General features: G+C 47.0%; 1 protein-coding gene and 1 non-coding gene across 4 annotated transcripts in view; one reads left to right on the top strand and one right to left on the bottom strand.

The window, feature by feature from the left end:
• The window catches only part of CD6 (CD6 molecule), a 49,211-nt gene that overhangs the window by 20,236 nt on the left and 3,365 nt on the right, over positions 1 to 25,610 (bottom strand). The gene's annotated exons all lie outside the window — the stretch shown is intronic.
• On the top strand, positions 15,432 to 15,538 carry LOC115834886. The gene has a single exon (XR_004029885.1). It is a non-coding gene; the product is annotated as a U6 spliceosomal RNA (small nuclear RNA).

Raw genomic sequence — 25,610 nt, 5'->3', positions numbered from 1 at the left:
CCAGTGACCAGTGTCAGGTCAACGCCAGCTACACCTGAGGTTACTCTCTGTCCTCCGGCACTGTCAGAGGTGCTGAGGAAAACACGGTTGCATCCTGAATGTTAGTGGAGTGGATGATGGAGAAAGAGATGCTGTACAGAGCCAGAGGCAGGGTGGAAAGGGACGATGGAAACATGGAGGCGGAATCTACGAGTGGTGCAGCCAGGTGCATGTGTCACCTGCTAGAAGTATAGTTTAAAAAAAACCCAACAGAAAGTGTTTGCAAACACAGATGCCAACAGCCTTAACAACAACAGCAAACCAAGCTCTTTCAATCCAGTAATTCCACATCTGGGAACCTATCCTAAAGAAAACTATCTCAAGTACCATACTGCCTGGAGACTAAAGTCCATGCTTTGGAACTAGATGGTTCTAGATTTCCTTTTCCATCCATTGGAGCCCCAGAATGCTGTGATGTGCTGGTTTTTTATTTTTATTTTTATTTTTATTTTGCCATAGAGTCTCACTCTCCCTCTGTTGCCCCAGCTGGAGTGCAGTGGCACGATCTCGGTTCACTGCCACCTCCACCCTCCTGATTCAAGCGATTCTCCTGCCGCAGCTACTGAGTAGATGGGGTTACAGGCACTCACCACTACGCCTGGCTAATTTTTTTCTTTATATTTTTAGTAGAGATGGGGTTTCACTATGTTGGCCATGCTGATCTCGAACGCCTGGCTTCAAGTGATCCGCCCACCTCAGGCTCCCAAAGTGCTGGGATTACAGGAGTGAGCCACGGAGCCCGACCCTGTGCTGTTTCTGATAGCATAATAAAAACAAACAAATAAGAACCCACCAAAAAAATTCAAATTGGAGACAACTGGATTGTCTAAAAGTGCTTGGGGAGTTGGTTAGAAAAATATAGCACATTAAAAACATTTGCCAAAAAAGAATTTACAGGGAGTATTTAATGATGTGGGGGTAAGTTTATGCCATAATGTTAAGTGGCAGAAGCAGAATACAGGGTTATGTTATAAATATGGTTGTGCTCTCCCCTTCAGTCCCCGTCCTCACCCCCCGCCAGGTTTTAAGCTTGTGAAGGTTTTCCAGGACCCAGAGAGAGCCCGAGTTCAATCTCCCATTCTGTCCTCTCACTGCATCCTCAGATTTTTTTTCATGTGAGCCCAGCCACATTTAATTACATAGCTATCCTGGTCATGAACTGTTTGACATCCATCGGCTCACTAGATTCTAAGCATCACCCCCATATATCTAGCACCTTGCACAGTGCCTTGCCCAGGAGAGATGCTAAAAGAATATCAATAAATTAAATTTAATCTCTACTATAGGAAAAGAAAATACATGCCCACATGATATTAATAAGTTTTCCTTCCTTCCTTCCTTCCTTTCTTCCTTCCTTCCTTCCTTCCTTCCTTCTTGCTCTTTCTTTCCTTTCTTTCTATCTTGCTCTGTCACCCAGGCTGGAGTGCAGTGGTGCCACCTCAACTCACTGCAACCTCCGCCTCTCGAGTTCAAGCAATTCTCCTGCCTCAGCCTCCCAAGTAGCTGGGACTACAGGCATGTGCCACCATGCCCGCCTAATTTATATATATTAGTAGAGACTGGGTTTCACCATGTTGGCCAGGCTGGTCGTGAACTCCTGACCTCAGATGATCCGCTCACCTTGGCCTCCCAAAGTGCTAGGATTACAGGCGTGAGCCACTGTGCCTGGCCTGCTTTCCTGTTTTCTTTCTGCCTTGTGTTGTTCTAATGTTTGCAAATGTTCTATATCAAATAAAAATTAAAGGTCCCCAAATAAATACACAGGGCTTTTTTCCCTGGGGGGACATGTGGGTTAGCTTGAAGTACTAATACAATGAGCTTTAATACTGGCTACCCAGTCACCCTGTTCCACTGAGCCTGCAGAGAAGCACCTGGGCCGACAGTGTGGCCACGTCAGCTAAAGCCATACTCATTCCCAGGGAAGAATTGAAGAGCTCATGCGGCTGGCAGGTCAGGGTGTTTCTTCTCCGGAAAATGTCAGCATTGTTGGGGGCACAGTGGAGGGGGTCACTGGGTTAGGCGTCAGGAGATGACGGTTGATTTCTATCATTAACTTGCTACATGACCTTGGACGAGTTCTTTCACTTTCTGGCCCCATTTTCTCACTTGCATAATGACAGATTGATGAGATTTTGATCTCGTCCAGTCCTTACATTCTTTGATTATAATTAGATAAAATACGTAATGAAAGGCAACATCTCTTGAGCACCTTCTGTATGCCCCATAGACGATAGCTGTTATCTGTGTGCATTACATGTACTAGCAAATCCTTACAACTATCCTGTGAGGTGCATACTATTAATATCATCATCCCAGTGTCATCACTGAGAAAACTGGGACATAGAGAGCTTAAGTAAATCACCCAAGGTCACCCAGCTGGTCAGTAATCAAAGCAAAATTTGAACCTGGACAGTCTGGCTCTAGAAGTCACCCTTTTAACTACTACAGTGTACTGTTTTCAGTATGCTGTCAATATAGACGGGAAATCTGTCCTACACCGTCCGTTTATCATCACGGAAGTGGGCCCATGGTACACAAAGCACTTATCTGTATAAACGCAGGGGAGGAACATACATTTGAAGGGCTTAGAGATCACTCAGTCCCGCTCGGAGGGAAAATCGTATGGTGCTGTGCTGTCCAGTACAATAGCCACCAGCCACGTGTGGCTACTGAGCACTTGAAACAGGGTTTGTGCCAATGAGAAACTCAAAATTTCATTTTATTTAATTCAATTCATTTCTATTTAATTTACAAAATGTTTTCCCTTTAATTTTAAAGACATAATCAATTCAATCATTGGAAAACCTTTTCAAATGGCTGGAGTAAGTTAGATATGTGATTCTCCTTTTTCAGTTGTAACTAGTATGAAATCTAAATACAGATTGAATGTTTCTGGTGAAACTTGAGTGTCCAAATTGAGACGTGCTTTAAGTGTGAAGTACAGGTTGTGTTTCAAAGACTTGGTAAGAATAAAGAATGTAAAGTATCTTATTAAGAATTTTTTTATTGATGTCATGTAGAAATGATATTTTGGATATATTCAGTTAAATCACATATATTATTAAAGTAATTTCATCTGTTTCTTTTTACGTTTTCGAAAAAATGCAGCTGCTAAAAATTTATTTATTATTTTTATTTTATTTTATTTTATTTATTTATTTTTGAGACGGAGTCTCGCTCTATCGCCCAGGCTGGAGGGCAGTGGTATGATTTTGGGCTCACTGCAACCTCCATCTCCCGGGTTCAAGCGATTCTCCTACCTCAGCCCCCTGAGTAGCTGGGACTGTAGGCACACACCACCATGCCTGGCTACTTTTCTTATATTTTTAGTAGAGATGGGGTTTCACCATGTTGGCCAGGCTGGTCTTGAACTTCTGACCTCAGGTGATCCACCTGCTTTGGCCTCCCAAAGTGCTAGGATTACAGGCATAAGCCACCATGCCCAGCAAAAAATTTAAAATTATAAATGTGGCTCACATACTGACATCAGACAGTGCTGTATGGGGGGAAGGTACCTATGTACCTTGCAAGGCCTTGCATTCAGAGGCTTGGGCTGGAGTCCAGCTCTGTTCTTTATTAGTGGAGTGACCTTTGGCCAGTCACTTTGCCAGTCTGAACCTTAGACTGTTATCCAGGAACTGGAGTTAATAATGCTTCTCTCAGAAGGCTTTTTGTCAGCAAGTATTTTGTCAGAAATATTGCAAAATCTGAGGCCCAAGGGAAGAGTATCCCCAAGGCCCACGGGGAGGTCAGGCCCCCAGTGCAGTGCAGTGATCTCCCGGATAGCCCAGCTGCTGCTCCAGAGCACTGCCAGGACAGGGCAGGGTGTGCCCCTCTGCAAGACTGGCACCAGGCCCTTGTGACTAGTGTCCCCGAACCTTGGGAGAGGCATGCTCCCTGCTGACCTGCAGACCACTGTGCATCTTGTGTATGAAGACTGGCCTTTTGTCCCCAGCAGTGATGACAAATGCTACGTGAACCCTGATTGGCCCACCTCCCAAGGCCCTGGCTCGGACTCCATGTGTTCAAGTGGAGCAGGACTGGTTCAGGGAGCTGTCCAGAAACACTCACCTGCCCCTCGCCCAGTGGCTGGGCAGCTGGACGGGGATTCCTGGTTTGCAGGTTTGAGAAGCAGCCAGATGGACTCCTAGTTTTCTACTCCCAACCCACACTGATGGGAGCAGCTACCTATCTCGGGCATCTGGGGTCCAGAGTGCAGGGGGATAAGGGAAGGATGTTGTGATGCCTCCCACTGCTCTGATAGGGAAAGGGGAAGCCCCAAGGCACGTCGAGCACCCTTCACAAATCTGGCACAGCTCAGCAGTAATGGCTGACATTTATTCAGTATGATTTAATTATCAAAGCAAGACCATGAGATGGGGAAACTGAGGCACAGAGAGGTTTAGTAACTTGCCTAAGATTACACGGCTAGAAAATGGCCAAGCTGGGAATCGAACCCAGGCTGTCTGCTTGCAGAGACCACATTCTTAACCACGCCACTCCCCAAGGTTGGAATCCAACATCCTGATTTCTGCTTTGGTGATCATGCCAAGGGCGAGAGGCAGGAAGTTTTGACAACCCTGGAGGCTTTCCAAATTTCTTTCTCCTCTGCAAGTGTCAACAAGCACTGAGTTTAGAAATGATAACCCACCCTTCCCCCGCAGTGGTGACACAACTCAGAACCCAAGATCCAGGAACTCACTTCCCAAAAGACCCCAGACTCCAAAGATAAGCAACAACTAGGAAACCTTCCTTCTCCAGGGCAGCAGATCCTGGGTGGCTTGTGTCATCCCACAGCCCTCACAGCAGGGAAAAATGAGACTTAATAGTCTCACCTCGCACTGCCCCCACCCCTTCCCCACTGGCTCTCAAATATGGGGCTCGCTTCAGCACTGTCTAGGGCCTGAGGATACATCGGCCAATTGGAAGAGGAGGGCCAATGAATTTAGGGGAGGAACCTCTGAGTGAGAGGGTGCTGGAACTGTCCTAACTATTTTCTTTTTAGAAATGCCCTTGGTATTGTTAATGGTGGCAATTAATAAAACAACTAGAAAGAAGGGAATGCCCGTAATTCCATTAAAATTAGAAAGATGCTGGCTGGGCCTGGTGGCTTACATCCGTAATCCCAGCACTTTGGGAGGCTGAGGTGGGTGGACTAGCTGAGGTCAGGGGTTCAAGATCAGCCTGGCCAACATGGCGAAATCCAGTGTCTACTAAAAATACAAAAATTAGCTGGGTGTGGTGGTGCATGCCTGTAGTCCCAGCTACTCCGGAGGCTGAGGTAGGAGAATCGCTTGAACCCGGGACGGGGAGGTTGCAGTGTGCCGAGATTGCAGCACTGCATTCTAGCCTGGGTGACACAGCAAGACTTCATTTCAAAAAAAAAAGAAAAGAAAGAAAGAAAAAAAAAGACGCATGCGCTGGCTCATACAAGTAATATAATTCAGTTGGGAGGGGATAAATGTGTTCAACCTTTGAGGGGACTTGGACTTGGAGAGGCTGTGACACCTGGTTGGGCTGAGTTTACTTTGTCAAGAAACTGAAGCTGTCACGGGCTCAGTCACACAGTGCTGTCCTAGCCTGCAGAGGTGACTGACTGCAGTGACTAGACCAGCTTATACCCACTTGGCTCTCCAAGGCCAGGAAGGCTAGAGTGACTTCTCTCCCCTGGCGCCCAAAGGAAAGTCAGCAGTTTGGTGCTTTGGTATTATTTTACACGTACACTTATCTCCCGAATACCTGTCCCAGTTCCTAGCACGTGGATCCAAGTTCAGCAAATGTTAATGAAATGGAACATAGATCGGTAATAAACTCATTTCTCAGCTTTCAGGAGAACATGGTTCATGTGCTTTCATTTTCTTGAGAAAGACAAAGAGAGTGAGTATTATTTGGTATTATGTTACAGGATTTTGGTTTGTTTTCACACTCCCCGGTTATACCACAGCAGGGCTTGGGGACACAAATAAAACAATTTGCTCACTTGACAGAGACAGATGGAAGTAAAGGCTCAAACAGTCCCAGCCCCAGAGGACTGCAGCCACTCAGGTCAAAGAAATTCAGCCTTTTTTTTCGGCAGGGGGGTTGGGGAGGGGACGAGTCTCACTCTGTTGCCCAGGCTGGACTGCAGTGGCACTATCTCGGCTTACTGCAACCTCCGCCTCCCAGGTTCAAGCAATTCTCCTGCCTCAGCCTCCTGAGTAGCTGGGACTACAGGTGCACGCCACCATGCCTGGCTAATTTTTTGTATTTTACTAGAGACGGGGTTTCACCATGTTGCCCAGGCTGGTCGCAAACTCCTGAGCTCAAGCAATCCGCCTGCCTCGGCCTCCCAAAGTGCTGGGATTACAGGCGTGAGCCACCGTGCCCGGCCAGAAATTCAGCCTTTTTGCCTTTCTTTTGCCCCCATGTCACAGGACAGATGATGTTCACCTGCGTGATACCTTCCATGCATGCCCAGGTTTCATCTCCCCTCCTCTCTGTCACCAAATCCAAGGGGAAGTAAAAGACAACGCTTCCTACTCTCCTCTGTAAAAAACTTAAAGATAAGATCAACACAACTTAATAGGCTTTGAGGTATGTTCAATCGCTGGGACTCCCCCTCCTCTCCCAAGAAAGTGAGAGGGCGTGAGCCACATTCTCCTGAAAGCTGAGAAATGAGTCTGTTGCCAGCCTGCATTCAGTTCCATGAACATCTGCTGAACTTGTTGCATATGCTGGGAACTGGGGCAGCTATGATATGAGGGAGATGAGTGTGAGCGGGATGATTGAGGGAGCAGGAGATCCCAGGCACCAATTCATCTGGGTAACAGCCTCCATTCTCAGGAAATTCGTCTTTCATGACTTAGACAGGGACTCTGGGGACAGATAGAACAGTGATCTAAACCCATCTCTGCTGATCACTGGCTGTGTGACCTAGGGAAAGTCGCTGAGCCCAGCTAGGTTTCATCTTTAACCTGGCACTGGGCATGATAAATGAGCCAAACAGAAGAAGGGTGCACGGGTGGGTGATCTACATAAAACGCGCAGGATGTGGTATATGGCAGCTGTTGCTGCTATTATCCTCCATCCTGAGGCTTTCATCCCTTTTCTCTCATTTGGCCCTTGGTAGCTATGAGATGGCAGCTGGTTATTGATTCTACATTCCATCCCAGGCAGAAAGATGACTCTGACAGCTACTTAGCCTTCTTTTCTGCAAGGGGGTGATTCTGGTTCTCTGAAGGCTGCATTCTCTCCACCTCACTCCTCGTCTTTCTTGTGAACCTTATCTGAGCTGCTGCAGACTCACAACTTGGCTGCATCCTTCCCCGGCTCTGCAAACATCCAGTGTTCCTAGAGAGGAGATGTGGGCTGTAGTTGCTGTGGTAACAGGAGTTCCTCTAAAAGAAAAGGCTCCTGGGGTCCTGGCTCCAAGGCTGGCTCAGGCTCCCATGCCAGACCGTGCCTTCTTTCCAGGTACCAGGTGGTAAAATGAGAAGGTCTCATGGAGGGTTGCAAGCAGCTCAGTAAAATCCCAAGGGATAAGAGTAGGGATTTGGCTCCAAGAGAGCACAGCAGGCCAGAAACACTGGCATGTCACCAGCCCGATCTTCTTGATCCCCCGCCAGACTTTAGACCACTGAGAGGAGGAGCAGAATGGTCAGGTGCTTCTTTTATTTATTTATTTATTTACTTTAATTTTAATTTTAATTTGTTTTAATTTTTTTATTTTTGGAGACGGAGTCTCACCCTGTCGCCGAGGCTGGAGTGTAGTGGCGCGATCTTGGTTCACTGCAACTTCTGCCTCCCAAGTTCTAGCGATTCTCTGGCCTCGGTCCCCCTAATAGCTGGGATTACAGGTGCACGTCACCTTGCCTAGCTAATTTTTGTATTTTTAGTAGAAACATGTTGGCCAGGCTGGTCTTGAACTCCTGACCTCAGGTGGTCTGCTCGCCTTGGCCTCCCAAAGTGCTGGGATTACAGGTGTGAGCCATGGCGCCCGGCCCTCAGGTCCGTCTTTTAGAATTCCCGTTCAGTAGGTCTTGGGTGGGAAAAAACCACCTACCACATCATAGGCATCAGAAAGAACACTGGATTGAAATTAAACATGCCTGGGTTAGAAACCCAGCTTCCTCCTTAACTATAGCGTGACCTTGGGCAAATCTCTTCATATGCCCCACTTGCCTCCCTCACCTCATAGTTATAAAAAAAAAAGAAAAAAGCCTTACAAGCTGGGCACAGTGGTCCACGCTTGTAATCCCAGCACTTTCAATGGCTGAGGCAGGAGGATCACTTGAGGCCAGGAGTTTGAGAACGGCCTGGGCAACATAGTGAGACCCTATCTCTACAAAATAAATTTAAAAATAAAAAATGAGGCTGGGTGCTGTGGCTCACGCTGTAATCCCAGCACTTTGGGAGGCCAAGGTGGGTGGATTGCTTGAGCACAGGAATTTGAGACCAGCTTAGGCAACAAGGCAAAACCTTGTCTCTACCAAAATGCAAAAAATTAGCTGGGCATGGTGGTGCGCACCCGTGGTCCCAGCTAGTCGAGAGGCTGAGGTTGGATCACTTGGGCCGAGGAGTTTGAGGCTGCAGTGAGGCAAGATGGTGCCACTGCACTCCAGCCTGGGCGACAGAGTGAGACCCTTTCTCTCTCTCTCTCTCTCTCTCATATATATATATGAATAAATAAATAAATAAATTAGCTGGACACATGCTTGTAATTCTAGTTACTGAGGAGGCTGAGGCAGGAGGATCACTTGAGCCCAGGAGTTCGAGGTTGCACTGAGCTATGATCATCACCGCACTCCAGCCTGGGCAACAGGGTGAGATTCCACCTCTAAAATGAAAACAAAATGAAACGAAAATCTCACAGGGCTAAGGAAAGATTACCAAAAAAACCCCCAATACCTGGTCCACAGCAAACGCCCAAGATCTTGTGGAATCAATGACTATACCTGCAAATACGTGAAAGATGAATATGTGTGCATATATGTATCATAGATGGAAAAAACAGATGAAAAACAACATATTCAGGATGATCATAGCCTTATGGATATAGTGCATAGAAAAATGGCTGATGAGGCCAAACGTGGGGCTCACACCTGTAATCCCAGTACTTTGGGAGGCCGAGGTGGGCGCATCACCTGAGGTGGGGAGTTCAAGACCAGCCTGACCAACATGGAGAAGCCCTGTCTCTACTAAAAATACAAAACAATTAGCCAGGCATGGTGGCGCATGCCTGCAATCCCAGCTACTCGAGAGGCTGAGGCAGGAGAATGGCTTGAACCCAGGAGGTGGAGGTTGTGGTGAGCCGAGATTGAGCCATTGCACTCCAGCCTGGACAACAAGAGCGAAACTCTGTCTCAAAAAAATAAAAAATAAAAATAAAAGAAAAGAAAAGAAAGAAAAAAAGAAAAGAAAAGAGAGAAAGAAAAGGAAATGGCTGATGATACCTCATAGATTTCGGGAGGCTCATACCTTGATCTGAAAGCTATACCCTTTTGTATAAATTATAGAAAAAATTGTTCACATGCAGATGTGTGCAGGGATATTTTCTGCAGAACTGTTTGTAACAGAAGAAAATTAGAAGTAATCTAACCATCCATCAGCTGGAAATAAACAGACTGTATTGTATCATAGGCTGGATTATTCCGTTGAAGGAATGAACTAGATGCATATCTACCCACTTGGTTAGATTTTGAAAACAAGGAGAAAAGTACAATAAGTTGCAGAACAATATGTCCAGTAGGGTACAATTTATATAAAATATAGTACATGTCTCAACACCATCCATTGTGTATGGAGACATTTTTTGTGTAATAGGAGTATAAAAATGTGGGAGAAAAGGGTACACACACCACACTTTGGAGTGTGTGTTCTAGGGAGGAAAGGATAAGAATTATTTCAACAGTATCTGTATGCTTTTCTTTCTTATTAATATAGATCTGAGCAAATATGGCAAAAGTGTAAAGATTTTCTAAGTCTGGGTGGTGAGGACGCATTGGGTTCATTAAAACATTCTTAGTCCAGGTGTGGGGGCTCACGCCTGTAATCCCAGCACTTTGGAAGGCCAAGGCAAGTGGATCCCTTGAGGTCAGGAGTTCAAGACCAGCGTGATCAACATGGTGAAACCCCGCGTCTACTGAAAATATAAAAATTAGCTGGGTGTGGTGGTGTGTGCCTGTAGTCCCAGCTACTTGGGAGGCTGAGGCAGGAGAATCACTTGAACCCAGGAGGAGGAGGTCGCAGTGAGCCAACATTGCACCACTGCACTCCAGCCTGGGTGACAGAACGAGACTCCATCTCAAAAACAAACAAACAAATAAACAAACCTCATTCTCGGTACATTTCTGTGTGTTTGCAATATTCCTCTCTAACAAAATGTCTGGAAGATTCTACAAGAGGCTAGTAACAACAGTTATCTTTGAAGGTAGCTATTGGTAAATTTTTAAATTTTTCTTTTTTTTGTATTTTCTAAATTCTGTACTATTTTTACTAAATACAATTTTAGCAAAATAAAACAAAACAAAATAAAAACAAAAAAGTTTAAAATAAAAGCATATATGAAAAACCTTTGTAAATTGTCCGAGTCATATCAATGCACACTGCCAGTGATTCTCGTGCCCTTCTCTGGGTAAGAAAGCCATGGGTTTTTATAGTTTTAAATTATCGAATCTCCTTAACAATGCTCTGAAGTAAGCACTGTTATTATCACTACCGTGCAGGTGGGGAAATATAGGATTCAAGAGACAAGGAACTTTCTGGGATAATAGAGCCCCTAAGACGCAGAGCAGGGATTTGAACCCAGAAAGAGGGTCTCCTGGGCTTGGATAAACACCTCAGGGTGTGCTGGGAATGCTCAACAAATTCTAGTTACTCTTATTATTAATGGAAGTCCCTAGAGCTCACTTCACCTCCCCCAGCATTTCTTGAGCCATGCTGTGCTCTGCCGTGTAAAGTAAAGGTAATAGAGCCCGTGGTCCACCCTGGAGGCCAGGTATTAAGAGCTGACTTGAATCTTGTCTCTTTGAGGTAGGCGCAGAGGCAGGAGACATGCTCGAGGAACCTGGAGGAGGGACAGGGCTGCTCTGCAAGTGGTGGGGCTGGTGAGTGAGTCCAGGAAGGTATTGCCGGGGAGGTGCCCTTTGGGCCAGGACTTGAAGGTCAAGAAGCATTTCGCTGAGGCAAGGGGAGCAGATCCACATTTCCCGAGGACTTCCTCTGTGCCGAGTGCTTCCTCTGTGCCGAGTGCTTTGCAGACATTGCCTCATGGCTACCTTGTGAGGAGATGCTGTTATGAAACCCATTTTACAGACAAAGAGGCTCAGAGAAATTAAGTTCCTAGCTCATGGTCACATAGCCTGACATTGATAGAGCCAGAATTCAAATCCAAATTTGAATTTGTTCCCCAGATTCACTCTTTCTACTCCTCAGGTGCCCTCAACAAGTAGCAAGAGTTAAGAAGGCATTCTAGGGAGAGGGCACAGCTCCAGCAAACTCCTGGAGGTGGGACAGAAGCTGGTGGGCCAGGCTAGACACTCAAGGTATGAAATTCAAGAATAGAATTCCCCAGAGCATGGCCCTCTGTGCAAAGGCTGGGCTAGGTTTCTGCAGGCTGGAGGAGGGGAGTGAAGGCTGAAACTGCTGAGCTCTCAGCGATTTTCCAGGGGGCCTGCCCCCACCCACTGGCTTTCAGGAGGGGCCCTGGTTCTAGGTCTCCCAGAGCTGCAGCAGAAGCAGTTTTAGGGTGAATAAAGCTTGTGTGTGGGCAAGGGGTGAAAATCCTCCCAGCTCTGGGGGGTGATGCTGAGACCTTTCCAGCGTGGCCTAAAGCCCCCTAAGAGAAGGCCCCCTTGAGATCAGACATCCAGAAGCCATCAGACATCATCGGCATCCATCCTTGGAAGGAAACACAGCCTCTCCCGAGCAGGTGGGATTGTAGGCTGGGCTGGGACCAGAAAGTCTCCTTGGGGCGTCAGGGACTGGCCCTGGCAGCTACGCTCACCAGACACATGTTTTGTGCCCATCCATGTCCTAACAACAGCCCCCTCCTCACCTACCACTCACCTCCTCTCTTTAAATAAATCCAGGTTCAAAGAGAAGCTGGGGGAGGCACCGGGGATGTTCAGACTGATGCTTTGTGGCCACCTTGTGTCCTTAACAGCTGGGGGCTGACAGTGGCCAATGGCCACGTGGATCTATGTGGCTCAGAGTCCCACTGGATTCAGGAATTCAAATTCAGGAAAAAAATATGGGTTCCCTGGAAGGAAGGTAACATCTGAATACCCACCGTGTGCCCCAGCTTTATGTACACAGCACGCACTCTCTTATTCATCTCCATGAGAAGCCTGTGAAGGCTGTTTTCCAGATGAGAAAACTGAGGCTCCGCAGCATGAAATGACTCGCCCAAGGCCACAGTTACTAAGAGGTGGAGCCAGACTTCCGGTCTCTCTACATCTGATCTCATACTCTCAGCTATCAGCCCATACGATTGTCCCCTACTCCTCTCCACAAGTCACTTATAGGATGCTTCTGGGGTGGCTCAAAGTCCTTCTGCGTTCCCATCTATCTTAACCCTTAGTCAGGGAGATGCCACTCATTCATTCCATTCTCTCAGCTAGGCTCTGGGCCAGGCCCCATGCTCTGGTGGAGGATACAGATGCATTCGTAGTTGATTATGATCAGTTATAAATGCTATCCTCGGGCTTGGAACAAAGTACTCTGGAAAAAAAACAGAGTTAGGAGGGAATAACTGACTCCAAGGAACAGGGGACAATTGGGAAGGGTTTTAGAGGATGAGTAGGAGTTCTCAGGGGTAAGAAATCGATGGAAAGATACCTCTTTCCAGGCCTTTGCCAAATAACCTGAGAGATCTAACTTGCATCTCTCCAGAGGATGAGTGGGCTAGGAGGAGAGATCAAGTAGGGCAGTGACCCACCTCTTTCTCCATACCCCCCCACACTATACACACACACCACACACACATACATACATGTACACACACACGCCCTACACACACTACATACATTGCTATGAGTTGTTGAATTGTTCTCCTCCTCTTAAAACAGTCCTAATTTCCAGTACCCCAGAATGTGACCTTATTTGGAAATAGGGTCTTTATAGAGGCAATCAAGTTAGCATGAGGCCATCAGGGCAGGCCCCAATTCAATACGACTGTTGTCCTCACAGAAGGGGGAAATTTGGACACAGGCACATGCACATAAGGAGAACACCGTTTTAAGATAAGGCGGAGATTGGGGCAATGTTTCTATAAGTCAAGAAATGCCCAAGATTGCCAGCAAGCCACCAGCAGCTCAGAAGAGAACAGTTTCTCTCTTCCAGCCCTCAGAAGGAACCAGTCCCACTGACTCCTTGATCTTGGACTTTGAGCCTCCAGAACTGTGAGACAATACATTTCTGGGTTTTTTTGTTTTGTTCTGTTTTGTTTTGAGATAGAGTCTCGCACTGTTGCCCAGGCTGGAGCGCAGTGGTGACATCTCGGCTCACTGCAACCTCTGCCTCCCAGGTTCAAGCGATTCCCCTGCCTAAGCCTCCTGAGTAGCTGGGATTACAGGCACATGCCACCTCACCTGACTAATTTTTGTATTTTTAGTAGAGACAGGATTTCACCATGTTGGCCAGGCTGGTCTTGAACTCCTGACCTCAGGTGATCTGCCCGCTTCAGCCTCCCAAAGTGCAGGGATTACAGGTGTTCGCCACGGCGCCAGGGAGAGACAATACATTTCTGTTGCCCTGGCCACTCAGTTTGTTGCAGCAATTCTAGTAAACTAAACCACAGGTGTACCTGCAATAAAAGCTGCCTCCAGGGCAGAAGGTGGGAGCTGAGAAGAGCTTCTAGGGCATTCTGGATTAGGGGCCTTGAGAGCGGGGGAAGGAACCCGTGAGAGGGAGAGATGTGTCCCTCTTTCACTTCCAGATGCCGTAGAGTCTACAAACCCACAAGTGTTTCTCGGAACTGAATTTCAACACTATGTTGACACGGTTAGGGCTGAGGCAGCCCCCACATACACAGGTGATTAAAAGTTCCATAGAGATCTTCAGGAAAGGCTTTAGCATCTACCTAGAGCGCAAAAGCTGAAGAGTGACATGGCCACACCCATTTTACCTCAGAGAGCTTTGGGAACTTGCCCAAGGTCATGCGGGAAACGGTGGAGCCTGGAGTCGAGGCTGGGCTCTGAGCCACCTGACAAGTGTGGATCAACACCAGCTCGGCGCCCATCAGCACACCCACCTTCCTGCTGGTGAGACTGAAGTCCTGTGACGCTCCACAGACTCAAAAACTTCCTCCTTCAAGAACGAACAGTCGTGTTGTGAGAAGGTGCTGGCTGAGACTTCTTTTCTCTCTTTGCATTCCTTCTAATGTGGTTGTTATAACGTTTTTACAATAAGGATGACTAATGTTTACATCACATCTGAATTTTCAGCTAGCATTGGGTGGGAGTCATACCGAGGGTGAGTAGAATGGAGAGCAGCCATTATCAGGACCTTGGGTAAGTCCTTGCCCCGTTCCAAGGCTTCAGTTTCTCCATGGTTAAATGGGTGGGCTGGGCCTGTCAAATCCTTCCACCAGTTAGCAAAATGCTTCTCAAATCAGGTTTGAGTCAGAAAGACAATTTAACATATAAGATTAAATGGAATTGAATCATGCAGTAAACAAATTATTCCTTTTCCAATTTTTCTGTCCTGACTGCATTAAGGAGAAAGTCTCATTGTGCTGCTACTCAGTCTTTAACACCTAACACTTTTTTTTTAATTTTATTTTTGCAGAGATGCGGACTTGCAATGTTGCCCAGGATGCTCTTGAACTCCTGGGCTCAAGCAACCTGCCTGTATTGGCCTCCCAAAGTGCCGGCATGACAGGCATCAGCCACTGTGCCTAGCCACCTAACACTTTTTAACGAATGGAGAGACAGCTCAGGCTTGGACGGCAGGCTATTTAATGACACTTTTGTTTTCAGTGTTTTATTTGTTTATATAGATATATTCTATTTACTTAAGTAGTATTGGTTTGAGATACGTGATAGTGATAGAAGATTTCTAAGTTCAGATAAACTTAAGTTTAAAAAAGGAGAGGGTGGCCGGGTGCAGTGGCTCATACCTGTAATCCCAACACTCTGGGAGGCTGAGACGGGCGAATCACCTGAGGCCAGGAGTTCGAGACCAGCCTGGCTAACATGGTGAAATCCCGTCTCTACTAAAAATACAAAAATTAGCCAGGCAATAGTGGTGCATGCCTGTAATCCCAGCTACTTGGAAGGCTGAGGCAGGAGAATCACTTCAACCCGGGAGGCAGAGGTTGCAGTAAGCCAAGATGGCACCATTACACTCCAGCCCGAGCAATAAGAGCGAAACTCAGTCTCAAAAAAAAAAAAAAAAAAAAAAAAAAAGAGTGGGTGCAAGCTTTGGCAGTACATATACTAAAACTGGAATGATACAGAGAAGATTAGAATGACCCCTGTACGGGTATGACACGTGAATTCGTGAAGCGTTCCATATCTTTGTTTAAAAAAAGAAGAAAAAAAGGAGTTGATGTAAAGAATACTTAAGTAATTGTATATGCAGGAAGGGCAAATTAAATCACATCCTTCCACACCTAAAACTCTCTGATGAGCTCCCATTTCCCTTGGATTAATTCCAAACCCTATGATCTATGCCCTCAAGCCCTGCCAGCCTCTCCAACTCCATCTCCTTCACTCTCCCATCAGTCTGAAATCAATCTCATTCCTGCCTCAGGGCCTCCGCCCCTGCTCCTCCCCCTGCCAGGAATGTCCTCTCCTTGATCTCAGCATTCCCAGCTCATCTCATCACTCAGGTCTATATCCCCTCCGAGGTTCTGCCTGTGTCTCCATTGTAACCACTCTCAGTCCCCTTACTTTGCCTGATTTCCCTTGGTGCACATATCCCTCTCTGAAATGATACTATTTTAAAAATGTGTTTATGTTTTTGGTCTATTTTCCCTATTAGAATAGAAGCTTCTTGAAGACGGGGACTTTGTCCGTATCCTCAGTGGCTGAAAAAAAGTGCCTAACACATAATAGTAGCTCAACAAATGAATGGCAAAATTGTAAAGACAGAGGGAGAACTGGCCCTAAGGTGGAGAGGTGCTGACCCAGACTCCAATATCCGAGGCGGGGCAAGACAGCAGCCAACAGAGGCACAGTGTAAAGGGAGCTCAAACCTTGGCCTCATTAGTACCAGCCTGCCATGCACTGAGCCACCTGCCTCCCTCCCACTGAGGCAGCAAAGAGAGCCGAGTCAGCAATTATTAATGAAGAAGGAATGGTGGAATTATAATATCACCACCAGGTAACCATCCTTATAATACCTGATTCCGGCAAGAATCAACAATAATGTTACAACTAGTGGGCAAAGTTTTGAGGAAGATTAAGATATTTACGTATTCTCAAAGAATCTACCCACAAGATACACGTTAATTACAAAGGAGGAAATTATCTTTACAGCAGAGAAATCTAGCAGACAACACCTTAGCCAAGCAAGTTAGACCACTGGAGAGGGGACATGGAGAGCCCACGTGCCTCCTGATATGATTCACTGGGAAGGACAAAACTTGCTTCTGTGATATTCCTGCCAAACAGGCATGACTTAAATTGAACCATGAAGAACCATCAAACAAGGCCATTTTACAGAATAACTGCTTCTATGCTTCAAAAAGATCAATGTCATGAAAGAGAAAGAAAATCTGAGAAATCATTCCAGATTCAAGGAGAATAGAGAGACGAGAATTAAACACGGCATATTAAACAAAATTTTCTTTTGTCTTAGAAGATATTATTGGAACCATTGGCAAAATCTGAATAAATTCTGTCAATTATCCAATAGAATTGTATCAGTATTAATTGTCTGGTTTTGATAAGTGTACTGTGGTTATGTAAGAAAATGTCCGTATGTAAAAAAAACAAACAAACAAAAAAACACACATTGGGGTATTTAGGAGAAAGGGACATCACAACCTTCTCTCAAACAGTTTGCGGGGAAAGCAATAGAAAAACAGACACATTGAGAGGAAATAATAAAGCAAATGTGGAAAATTGTTAGCAGTTGGAGAGTCTGGGGGAAAAGCATGTGGAAATTCTTTGTATTGTTCTTGCAACTTCTCAGTAAGTCTGAAATTAGGCTGAAATTAAAAGTTAAGTGAAAAAACAGGCCAGGTGCAGTGGCTTGCGTCTGTAATCCCAGCATTTTGGGAGGCTGAGGCAGGAGGATCACTTGAGATCAGGAGCTCAAGACCAGCCTGACCAACATGATGAAACCCTGTCTCTACTAAAAATACAAAAACTAGCCTGGTGGTATGAGACTGTAGTCCCAGCTACTCGGGAGGCTGAGGCCCGAGAATCGCTTGAACGTGGGAGGTGGAGGTTGCAGTGAGCCAAGATCACACCACTGCACTCCAACCTGGGCAACAAGAGTGAGACTCCGTCAAAAAACAAACAAACAAAAAAGTTAAGTAAAAAAACAAAAAGCAGGCAGAGCCTGAGGACTGGAGGAGCCATTGGAGGGGCTGGGCAGAGTGGCTGCATGAAGCCAGCATGTCACTGCCCAGGGTCACCTGTGTTCATGTCAGACCATGTCAGGCCACATTGGGCCATAGCAGTCCCCTGCATTCTCTGTAGGGGTGGGGGTGGGGAGTTAAGCCTGTGCCTGGTTCACACAGGCCCCGCCATGCCCTGCTGGGCAGCGTGGGAAGAGGCCCTGGAAAGAGTCCCTGCAGACTGGGCTTCTCAGCCTTGCTCCAAGACCCTGGGGCATGTCCTTCCCTACTTCGCACCTCGCTTTCCTCCTCTGACAAACAGGAGATGGCTGGCAGCTTGCTGGGGTTTCTTCCAGCTCAGACACTGTCATATTACTAGAATCCCATCCCGGCAAAGCAACATATTTCTCCAAGGAGCTGAATCCATTTGGCAACTGTGCATCCTTTAGTTTGGTTGAAGGAGGGAGGGAGGGAAAACGAGAGCACACCAAGTGGAGTGGGGAACGGGCCTCCTCCAGGCCTGGGGGGGCTTCCTCAGCTCTGTCTCCCCCCGCCCGCCTGCTCCCAGGCACCCCTCCTGAAAGAGGTGAACACCCTAGCAGAAAGGGTACTGAAGTGCAGATAAAAATCCTCCCTCCAAACCCCAGTGACCAGAAGTGACTCTGTTCCCAGCTCTGTCAGCCACTGGCAGCGTTACTTAAGCTCTCTGGGCGTCATTCTGTCCTTCTGTAAAATGAACAGGGTCATGCTTGGCTTTGCATCTGACTCTGAGGACACAGTGACTTCATCTCTGCGTTCTCCCTGCCACAGGGCTCAGTACATGACTCCAAGTCAGAAGTGGGGTCCTCAGATGGGACCCCCAAGACACCCCAAGAAGCCCCTAGCCCCGAGGCCGCTCGTCACTCTTACAGCCTGTGTCCCCACATTACCCTGGTCCCCAGCCCCATGCACAGACCCCCCCCCCAACCCAGGCATCTGCTGTCCCCAGCCCCATGCACAGACCTCCCCCCCAACCCGGGCATCTGCTGGCACCTCCTGGAGACCTCAGCCCAGCTCAGGGTCCTGATGGAGATTGGGGGTGGCCTGGACACTTATTGGCCGGACTTTTGAGTGTGCCCCCACCCCGTAGCACACGGTGGAGACCCAGGGGCACCCTCCCATACAAGGGAAAACAGGGGACCACATTCCTATGACAGGGCCATCTCCCTATCTCTCAGCATCTCCCAGGGACCAGAGACCCAGCCCCAGAGCTTCCTCCTCAGCCCTGCCTCCTGCCTCCTGGCCTCTCTCAGCCGCCATTTTCAGGCAGAAGGAGTGCGGGCTGCAGGAGCCCACAAAATGGAGGGTGGGAACCTGGGCTTCCCTCTGCCTCCCACTGTTGTCCCTGGCAGCGCCCACCCAGCCCCAGTCGGAGCAGCAACTGTGGCCACAGGTCTCTCCTAACACCCTAAGGAGCCTGGCATTTCTCCAAGCATGTCACCGCCAACATCTAGGGAGCCCCACACAGCCCTGAGCTCCCGTTGGCCCTGCTTTACAGCCAGGGAAACGAAGGCTGGGCATGGCCACTCAGCCTGAAGGAGGAGAGCTCAGGCTCCATAAAGTTCCATGACAGCCCAGCTGATGGTGGGTGAGGTGAAAAGTCCCTGGAGGAAGGGCGGACCTTTCCTGCAGGAGTCTTGAGGTGGGGAGGGGTCCCCGGGGAGGGGTCCCTGGCCCAAACCTTACCCAATTCCCGGGCTGGGAAAAAAGCACCGGATTTGGAGTCATGAGGTCAAACCAAGTATCTGTCATCTATTAGTGGTGCAATCTAGGAAAAGTCACTTTATCTCTCTGAGCCTGTAACTTACTCAGTAAAATGGAAGTATCAAATAGTAGCGCATACCTCCTAGGGCTGTGATGAGGAAAAGGCAGGTTTACGTATTTGCAGAGTGCTGCCCTGGAGGACATGATCTTGTACTGCCTGCCTAACACTTGGAAATGTACATTTTGTGGCGCACCTTCCGTGGGCCAGTCCCTGTGCTTGGCGCTCATTGAATCCTCATGGCACACCAGTCTGGGTCAGGAGGCAGAAAAGAGCCTGGACCTCAGCTCCTTTGGGAATTTCAGTCCTGCCCACCCAACATGACCAACAGGACCAGCAGGACTGGCTGGTCAGCACCTCCCCTCAGCCGGCCCCTCGTAAGCTGTCCCACCTCCAGGTTTCTGCTCAAATGGGTCTTTCTTTCTTTTAATTTGATTAATTAATTAATTATTTTGAAACAGAGTCTCACTCTGTTGCACAGGCTGACGTGCAGTGGTGTGATCTCGGCTCACTGTAACCTCCGCCTCCCGAGTTCAGGCGATTCTCTTCCCTCAGCCTTCCGAGTAGCTGGGATTACAGGTGCCCCCCATCCCCCGAACCACACCCGGCTAATTTTTGTATTTCTTTACTAGAGACGGGATTTCGCCATGTTGGCCAGGCTGGTCTCGGACTCCTGACCTCAAGTGATCCGCCCTCCTTGACCTCCCAAAGTGTTGGGATTACAGGCGTGAGCCACTGCACCCGGCCTTCAAATGGGTCCTTCTTTCTGAAATACTTTTTTTTTTTTGAGACAAGGTCTTGCTCTATTGTCCAGGCTGGTGTGCAGTGGTGAGATCATGGCTCACTGCAGCCTCAACCTCCTGGGCTCAAGTCATTCTCTGCCTCAGCCTCCCGAGTAGCTGAGACTACAGGCATGAATCTCACACCTGGCTAACTTTTTAATTTTTTATAAACATGGGGGTCACACTATGTTGCCTAGGCTGGTCTGGAACTCTTGGACTCAAGCGATCCTCCCACTTTGGCCTCCCAACGTGCTGGGATTACAGGTGTGAGCCACCAGAAAGAGCTGAAATCTTTTTTTCCCCCTTAACTTCTTATTTTCAAACTATGGACTCGTAAGAAGTTGCCAAAGTAGCGAAGAGAAATCCTGTGTACCCATCAGCCAGCTTCCCCCAGTGATGACATATCATGACCTGGATTTAAATTCAGCATTAGCCACCAACCTGGGACAAAATACATAACTTTCTAAGCCTCAGTTTCCCCACCCATAAAAAAGGGGTGATTGTCCTCATGATGTCAAGGTGGAACAGCATACGCATAGCTGGTGCTTGGAGAACATTAAGTCCCCAGTAATGGGTGGTGGTTGCAGCTGTCACTGGATTGCACCTGTTGCCACACCTATCCTAGGTTGGTGCTGGTGTGTCTTACCACAACACTATAAACTGTTCAAGGGCAAACCTTCATGTCCTATGGCAGTGCCAGCACAGGGCCTGGTACTCAGCAGGTACTGAATGAATATGAAAATATGGAGCCTAGGCCGGGCACAGTGGCTCACGCCTGTAATCCCAGCATTTTGGGAGGCTGAGGCGGGCGAGTGGATCACCTGAGGTCAGGAATTTGAGACCAGCCTTGCCAAAATGGTGAAACCCCGTCTCTATTAAAAATACAAAAAAATTAGCAGGGCATGGTGGTGGGTGCCTGTGGTCCCCTTACTTGGGAGGCTGAGGCAGGAGAATCGCTGGAACCTGGGAGGCAGAGGTTGCAGTGAGCCGAGATCGCACCATTGCGCTCCAGCTTGGGTAACAGACCGAAACTCCATCTCAAAAAGAAAAAAAAAAAAAGAAAACAAAACAAAATATGGAGCCTCCTGCCCAGCAAGCTCTCCCCTGGCTCATGGTGCCTCTTTAATTTTGCCTTCCTCCTGGCCCCAGGGTGCAGGGCAACCCCCAGGCAAACCCCATGAGGGTGTGCCATGATGAGGGAGGCAGCCACACTTGATCCCATCTGTTGCTAAGAAGACTTCCAGGGTCCCTAGGACTTCAGAGGTCCCTCAGGGCTGTTCCTAGATTCAGTGGTGAGGCTGCAAGGCTAGGAGTTGGCATCTAGGGGAGAAACCCTATATTAGAATAGAGCCAGCCCACAGGACAGCCGGCTAGAAACAAGCCAGGCAACTCCCACACAATGGAAAAAGCACCGGCCTGCTGGCTGGGAGACCCAAGCTCTAGTCCTGACAGGTCTCTTAGCCTCGCTAAACATCAGTTTCCTCACCTATAAAATGAGGTCGCCATGTGGGTGACGGAGCTCATTGTGCAAACAGCACTATGTTAACCACCAAGTCCTGTATTCACATAGGCAAGGGATTATCTTTGGTTGTGCCGTAGAGCATTTATAAGCTAACATTTCTGAGCACTGCATTTTGTTAGGCTATTTTCAGATGCATCATCTACGTTAACTTGTACACTTTGGCGAGTTGGGGATTTTTATCTCTAGCATGCAGGCAAAGAAACCACCCTGGGGCCATGCAGAGATGCAATTCAGAACCCGCGTCTGCCTGACTCCAGGGTCCATGATTCTATACGACAGGATGCCGGCTGGGGTTGATACAGTGCCCTTCCTAGGGCTAAGTGTCTAGTGGCTGGATCTCTGCTCCATACCGCCAGATGCCCTGCTCCATAACCTGTAAAGCCTCAAGGAACATACATAAAGTACAAGCATGTTTAGGCTGGGTCCTTAGTGTTCCATTTACCCAGTTTTCCAGGAAGGAAACTAGGGCCAGAGAAAGGAAGGAACTTGACCAAGACTCCGCAGCAAGTTAGGACCAGAGCTAGTTCTCAAAGTCCACACCCACCTCACCCCTCCTCAAGGTTCCTTCTCCTCCCCAGGCTGCAGGGGCCCAGTTTCCCAGAGCAGAATCGAGGGACGTGAGCTCGGGTGCCCTCCAATCTCAGGGCTCACTGGGAAAATCCAGGGACTTCCCAGCGTACTGGGGAGCCCCTGAAATGGGGGTCTCGTGTCTAGGACGTAACCCCAGGCTGCTGAGCAGTCACCGTCCCCAGGCTTGGTCTTGTCAGGGGACACAGTGCCCACCCCCTTTGTCCTTTCTCTGGATCAGTGTTTCCAAAGTCCGGGGCACATACACGAAACTATGCAAAATTGATTTAGGTGGTCATTGACTTGGCATTATATACCACTATATTACATGATGAGGAAGTTGTGCATACTCTTTATTTCCCTTTCAGCCTTTCTAATTACAGACTTGGAGGAGGAAATCTCCCATGGGGTTAGTCTTTAAAGTCTCTCTGACATCTATGACCCTCCCTTTTGAGGAAAGGGAAAGCAGCAAATGCATCTGGCTGGAATTTAATAACATTGTTTTTTTCCATTATGTTTATTTTCACCATTATAATCATGATGGTGATTTGTAATGAATGGCTTTCCATTTAAGGGAGTGATATATAAAGTTTCTTCTCAAAATAAATGTATTTACATTTTAAAACATCAATTAAGAAAGAGTAGCCAGGCATGGTGTCAGGCACCTGTAATCCTAGCTATTTGGGAGGCTGAGGTGGGAGGATCCCTTGAGCCCAGGAGTTTGAAGCTGCGGTGAGCTGCACCACTGCATTCTAGCCTGGGTGACAGAGTGAGACTCCATCTAAAAAAAAAAAAAAAAAAGGAGGGAAATTACGTTAAGTAAATTGCCAGGTGGATGACACTTTGGCCAACACTGGAAAGGTGGTCTGGAATAAAGTGCTCTGGGAAGAGCTACTCTGGATAACTTACCATGCCCTGAGTCTGGAGAGGGACCAGTGCTGAGGACAGGATGGAGGGCCTGGAGGCCTTGGTAGCTGAGGAAGTAGATGCAGCCTGGGGATCCCAGCCCCACCAGGGGCTGCTCAGGGCAGACTGAGCACATGGCATGGATGTTAAAGCTCGTGGTGTCCCATCTGTGGTCCAGGCAGGGAGAGGACGGCCACGCACCTGGGAGGTCTACCCTCCAAGCTCCTGTCCCAAAGGACAGTTGGGGCCACCTGTTTATTCCTCCTTGCCCCAGGGAGAAGTCTGATTCCTTGGCTCAGAATCTGACAGCTGGGTGCCGAATTTAATTCTTGAGTGTTCTATAAATATAATAAATAAAGCCTTAATAAATGTGGTCTGAATGAGGAGGGCCATGGGCAGCGTTTCTCACTCATTCTAGATCCCTCTGTAAAGTTCGAGCTGCAGCACCCTAGGAGCTACCCCGTTCCATGGCCCCAATACAGTGAAGGCCATGCTAACTGTCATCAGTCATTGACTTGTGGCCAGACAGCCAAGCTAAGCCATGAGAAAGATGCAGAAGCCTGTCATAAATTATTAATGTATCTATGAGATGAAGTCTTGCCAGGCAGGAAGAGTGTGAAAAGAGGTCAGAATAGAAAAGTAAACACGTGTGTTTAATTCAGTCCAATCAAATGATAAGGCCAGATGCAGGGCAGATGTAGGAGATTAGGTTTGTATAACTTGGATTCAGAGGTCATAGGTCAAGGAGCCAGTCCAGTTGGAGGGCACGGACTATCAAAAAGGGCACAAGCGCATCCATCAGCAACACAGGGGAACAGTATCTTATGTTTTGGCAAAACAACAAAAACGCCGACCTCAGCTCAGTCCACTGAGATGGAAAAACTTCAACCTGCTTGGCATAACCCAAGTTACCTGCAATGGCACCACTGTTTCCTCCTTAGTAAGTGGCTTTTAAACCCAGGAAGATTAGAATTTAGAAAATAGAGATGATTAAATAAACAAACACTCATAGTGTATATCCATTGGTGTTAAATGTAAGTTGGGTCAAGTTCCGTGAGTTGTATAAAGTCCTGTATTTGTGATATTTAAAAATATTTGGCCGTTGAGTTCTTCATGAATGTGAGCAGGTAATTGACTTTGGTTCAATTTTGAAGTAGAAAATTTAAGAGAATTTGACAATGTCTGTAAACATTACAATATTAAAGAGAACTTGATATTCGCTTTAATAACCCAGAAACAGAAAGTCAAACACCACGTTCTCACTTGTAAGTAGGAGCCAAACAACGTGTACACACGGACATACAGAATGGAGTAATAGATATCAGACTCCAAAAGGTGGGAAGATGGAAGGGGAGTGAGGAATGAAAATTACTTATTGGGTACAATGTACAATATTCCAGTGCTGGGTACACTACAATCCCAGACTTCACCACTACATAATATATCCATGTAACAAAACTGCACTTCTACCCTCATATCTATAAAAATCTAAAAAATAACTTAATATTCACTTATGCTAGTTTTTTAGTTCTGAAAGCGTTTTCTAAAATTCTTGGGAACAGTTTGTTTCTTGCTCTATAAAATATGGAATTCATTATATTTGTAAATGTGCTTTAGAATATCAAAGGCAGTGCTATCCAATATAAATATAATGCAATTTACGTATGTAATTTTAAATATTCCAGGACAACCCTCCCCCTACTTTTTTATTGAGACAGGGTCTCCTTCATCGCCCAGACTGGAGTGCAGTGGCATAATAATGGCTCATTCATTGCAGCCTCAAACTCCCGGGCTCAAACCATCCTCCCACCTCAGCCTCCCGAATAGCTGGGACAACAGGCTTGCAACACCACTCCAGGCTAATTTTTGTATTTTTTGGAAATACGGGGTTTTGCCATGTTTCCCCGGCTGGTCTTGAACTCCTGGGTTCAAGTGATCTTCCTGCCAAAGTGCTGGGATTACAGGTGTGAAATACCACACCAGACCAGGAACCCCATTTTTAAAAAGTAAAAAGGAATATGTAAACTTAACTGTGATAATAGAATTCATTTAGCCCATCATATCAAAAATATTATAATTTCGACATATAAATCACATAAAATTTGTTGAAATATTTGACATTCTTTGTTGAAACTCATCTTCAAAACCTGTTGTATATTTTACACTTTACACATCTCAATTTGGACTATTGCATTTTAAATGCATGATCGTAGGGGCTACCCTATGGAACAGCACAGAACCAAGTGAGTTTGATTAGCTATATTTGTAAGGGTATTTATTATTTAAGGATGCTAGGTCTGTTCAACTTCATTTGCTCAAATATTAAAGGTGTATCAAAATCATTGATCAAAATTACAGGGCTTATAAAATAAGATATGATTAGTATGTTGAACTCACAAGTTAAGAAAAAACAAATTCTTAAAAAATTGTTAATTAAAGAAATACTATTTTTTTAAAAGTACCCACAAACAGCCTTTTCCTACCCAAAAGCAGCCCTCAAGGACC

This window comes from Nomascus leucogenys, chromosome 4 (assembly GCF_006542625.1).
Source record: "Nomascus leucogenys isolate Asia chromosome 4, Asia_NLE_v1, whole genome shotgun sequence".
Classification (NCBI taxonomy): Eukaryota; Metazoa; Chordata; class Mammalia; order Primates; family Hylobatidae; genus Nomascus; species Nomascus leucogenys.
The sequence above is the reverse complement of the archived record's forward strand: the minus strand, read 5'-3'. Positions and strand labels throughout refer to the sequence as shown.